The 4,744-nt window shown below is 47.6% G+C and overlaps 1 pseudogene; it reads left to right on the top strand.

Annotated features, from left to right (window-relative positions):
- The first annotated feature begins 3,916 nt into the window (after positions 1-3,916).
- LOC121877072 lies at positions 3,917-4,021 on the top strand (annotated as a pseudogene).
- Positions 4,022-4,744: the final 723 nt, after the last annotated feature.

Raw genomic sequence — 4,744 nt, forward strand, 5'->3', positions numbered from 1 at the left:
AAACTTAACCCACTCAGCCTCCTATGCTCCCCAAAAAAAGAAAAAAAAAAGAAAAGAAAAGAAAAAAAAACCTAACAATCCCCCCAAAATAAAAACCTAATGTACCCAGCCATTACTAGCAATCCCACACAAAATAAAAAATAACCATTCTACCACTAACTAACCACACCCTATCACTCCTCCCAAAACAAAAACCTAATACCCAGCCGTTACTAGCAATCCCACACAAAATAAAAATAACCATTCTACCATTAACTAACCACACCCTATCACTCCTCCCAAAACAAATACCTAACTTACCCATCCCATACTAATTCAGATGACATGTACGTTTCCCTTAGCCAATAAGGTCGGTGAGAGTTCCACAGTGCCTGTACGCAAGCCCTCTCCCTCAAGAATGTTATCAACACTGTTTTATGGGCACCTCCCTTAGCCAATAAGGTCGGAGAGGTGTACCTAGAAACGGTACCAAATTGCAGACGACATTGAACGCCTCTCTTAGCCAACAAGGTCGGGGAGGGGTGCAATGTACCTGTACACAAACCCTCTCCCTCAAGAATGGGCCAGAACTCACAATACCTGCAAGAAAGAGAGAATGCAATAATTAACCCAACTCTGCCAACCACTAACAAAACCTACAATCCTCCCAAAAGAAAAACTTAACCCACCCAACCTTACTCACAACCCCTCTTAGAAATCAATACCTACAATCCTCCCAAGATAAAAACTTAATATACCCGACCTTTCTAACAAGCCCCTTTGACCCTCCTAATAAAAAAAAAAGAAAATAAATAAATAAAATAAATAAAAAAATAAATAAAAACATATGACGCAATACAACTATTCATTAGCAACACAAAACATATCATTCCTAAGAAATCCTACCATACCATAAATTAACCCAAGAACCTCCAAAGCCCCCCTTTCCCCCTTTCGCCTCCCTTTTCCTCTCCTCTCCTCCCCCCTCCTCCGGACAACCGAACCATACCTGACCTTATAACATTATCCTAACCCTCCCTCTCTCCCCTTACATTTACATGCAAACACATACACACTCACACAACAACCCCCCTTAAGCAATTTTAATTCACCTTAAATTAACATACAACCGCCACCCCCATCAATCCCCAAACACAAACTCCCCCCCTCCCTCAACCAATCTCCAAACACAACATCCCCCCCCCGCCAGACAAAGCCACCTTACCAAAATCGACCTAACTCAAGACTGAAACCTAACAACCTATATCTCACTCTCATCTCCGTTCACAATTTGACATAGCTCAAATCTGCCTCCTGCCATTACTAAACAACTCTCCTACGATACACTCATCCTTCCTCACTACGAATACTTTTTTCAAACTCAAAGATTCTAAACTCTTCCTCCAACTCTCTCCATTTCTCTCTGACATAGCTAAAAGACCCACAACTCTCAGAACCTAATCAAACATACCCAACGTCTGTGACATCCAATTCTTAATAAAATTGACCTAACTCTAGACTGAAACCACTCAACCTATATCTCATTCTCGTCTCCGTTCATAATTTGACAAAAAAGCTCAAATCTGTCTGCCGCTATTACTAAAAACTCTCCTACGATACGCTCATCCTTCCTTACTATGAATACTTTGACATTTCAAGCTCAAAGATTAAAAAACCCTTCCTCCAACTCGCTCCGTTCCTCTTTGACATAGCTCAAAGACTTTACCTTCATCTCTCTCCAAACAACCCTACGACTAGCAAAATTTCTATATTTTCACCTTCTCTGTTTGATTTGATCGTGTGCTGCCTGTGCGTCCGTCCACCTGCGTTTCTCGGCTTGCGCCGCCGCCGTGGCGGGGCGGTTCTTCCTACGTTTTACCAACACTGCCTGCTAAGACGACAATCAGAACACCCGCGTTGGCCCTTTGCTTGCCCGGACCTGCTCCCGCCCTCCCTCTGCCTCGTCCTGATTGTTGTTGTTGCACCCTCACGGGCATTTTGCCTACCCCCTCACGCAAGCGGTGTTTAGCCACTGCACCTGTTCTCTCCTTCTAAAATTCACTTCCATCCTATCTTTATTCTTCCTCTGAACCTCCTTCCCCCCTGTCACTAGCATTTTCTAGTTCTCTAGGCTACACTCCGTGGTCAACCTCTCCCTCTCTGAATTCTTCCACACCTATGAGGACTTACACGAGGAAGACGAACAAGAAGACCCAAACACAAACGAATGGACAATTCAAGAGAGCAAGAAGAGGAGGAGAGTGAGAAGAAAATCGACATCAAGCTAAGAAGACCAAGACATCCCCTCCACACAAGAAACCAAAACACAATCAAGCCGACCAAGCACTGAACATCCATTGCCCAACCCAACACGCACCTGAAGCTTGACCTGACGCTTGACCTGACGCTAGCCTGGCTTTGTCTTGTCGCCTCCCTGCCGCGTCCAGGCGAGTTGTTGCTGCTGCCCCCATCTTATAACCCCTCACGCAAGCGGTGTTTAGCCACTGCATCTGTTCTCTCCTCCTAAAATTCACTTCAATCCTCCCTTTATTCTTCTCCTGAACCTCCTTCCCCCCTGTCACTAGCATTTTTCGATTCGATTCGCGACACTCTCTCTCCCTCACCATGAACGGTTACGAGTTTGTTAACGTGGCGCGGATACGTCCGGACACGCCGACCTGCCCCAAGAAACTAAACCTCCTAGTTCTCCAGAAGTTTTTCGAAGCTAATGGGATCGTGGGGGTCACCAAGGTAGAACGCCTAAAGCTCCATGGTGACATCAAGATCACCTTCGCCGAGAAGGGCATGCCCGCTCAACTCGCGGAGATCCCAGACATCAACGGCATTCCTTTTAAAATGTTTGCCTTCATGTGGGACAACTTGAAGCTGGGTGTAATCTCCCACGCCGAAATTGCCCACATGGACAAAGCAGAGCTGAGTGAGCTCCTCAAGGAGCAGCAGCTCCAAGTTGTGAAGAAGCTGTCCGACACCACTGCCCTCATCGGACACCACTCCACCCTACCCAAGGAAGCTCAACTGGCGTGGGTAACTATGCCAGTCAAGCCCTACTGCAGACCGAAACGGTGTTACAAATGCCAGCACTATGGACACACTGTAAACAAGTGTGAGGCGCAGGAAGACACCTGCTCCATGTGTGGCAGCCCTGGACACCGCTACACGGCCTGCCCCAACACAGAGAAAAAATGCGTTGCCTGTGGTGGCCCACACTCCTCCGCCGACCGGACCTGCCCCAGATGGAAGGAGGAATGCAGGGTAGCCAAGGCTCGTCTTGAGAAAAAACTGAGCTACAAAGAGGCCCTCCTTGCTGTACGCTCCCAAGAAAAGAAAAAACCAGCAGTAAAGAAAAACCAAGAAAAGAAAACTCAACAGAAGCAGCCCACCACACAGAACCAAGAACACCACGTGGCCCGTGGTGCTGAAGCCCACGCGGCCAGTGGTGCTGAAGCCCACGTGGTCAACCTCTCCCTCTCTGAATTCTTCCACACCTATGAGGACTTAAAATACGAGGAGGAAGACGAACAAGAAGACCCAAACACAAACGAATGGACAATTCAAGAGAGCAAGAAGAGGAGGAGAGTGAGAAGAAAATCGACATCAAGCTAAGAAGACCAAGACATCCCCTCCACACAAGAAACCAAAACACATCAAGCCGACCAAGCACTGAACATCCATTGCCCAACCCAACACGCACCTGACGCTTGACCTGACGCTAGCCTGGCCTTGTCTTGTCGCCTCCCTGCCGCGTCCAGCCGGGTTGTTGCTGCTGCCCCCATCTTATAATCCCTCACGCAAGCGGTGTTTAGCCACTGCATCTGTTCTCTCCTCCTAAAATTCACTTCAATCCTCCCTTTATTCTTCTCCTGAACCTCCTTCCCCCCTGTCACTAGCATTTTTCGATTCGATTCGGCTGTACGCAAACTCTGGTTTCCCTTCAAAACGCATAAATCTTTCGCCTTTTACTAAAGATTTCCGTGGGGGGGAACAACCAAACAGACACGCCATCTCTCTCCTCATACAAGAACACAACCCAGACATCCTCCTCCTCAACTCAACATGCACAAACACCAAAATCAAGCACTTCGGCTACACAAGCAGACAATCACCCCACGAACTATACGAGGGCGTTGCAATCCTCATCAGATCCTCCATGAAACACGAATTCATCACCAACTTCGCCTTCAAACACTTCTTGGCCGCCAAGATCGACACTCAACACGGACAGATTATCATCTGCACAACATACTCAAGACCTAACTCGCGTATCCCATTCACAGACCTAAACTCCATCTTTAACAACTCACACCTACCTGTAATACTAATGGCCGACCTCAATGCACACCACACCGCATTCCAACACAACCGCAACGACCCCCATGGCCAACAACTACACGCTTTGGTCACTCACAAAAACCTTCACCACATTGGCCCTTTCTTCCCCACATTCTACGCTCATCACGGAAAAGGCACTCCAGACATGGTCATCACCAACACCCCTGCCCTCCAATTCCAACACTACATCACTCCCGGCCCCCTATCAGGATCAGACCACATTCCCATCACTCTTCACCTCTCCAACAATCCCATCCTCCTCCCAACAACCACACCTCAATACCAGTATCAACACGCAGATTGGGATGCCTTCAAAACCACACTCTCTGAACAACAATGCACGCTCAACCTCGAACACCAACCCACTAGGATGATTGAGGAAACCTGGACACACCTTTTCAACACTATCACCACC

The sequence above is a fragment of the Homarus americanus genome, unplaced genomic scaffold (genome assembly GCF_018991925.1).
Source record: "Homarus americanus isolate GMGI-L3 unplaced genomic scaffold, GMGI_Hamer_2.0 scaffold38126, whole genome shotgun sequence".
Lineage (NCBI taxonomy): Eukaryota > Metazoa > Arthropoda > Malacostraca > Decapoda > Nephropidae > Homarus > Homarus americanus.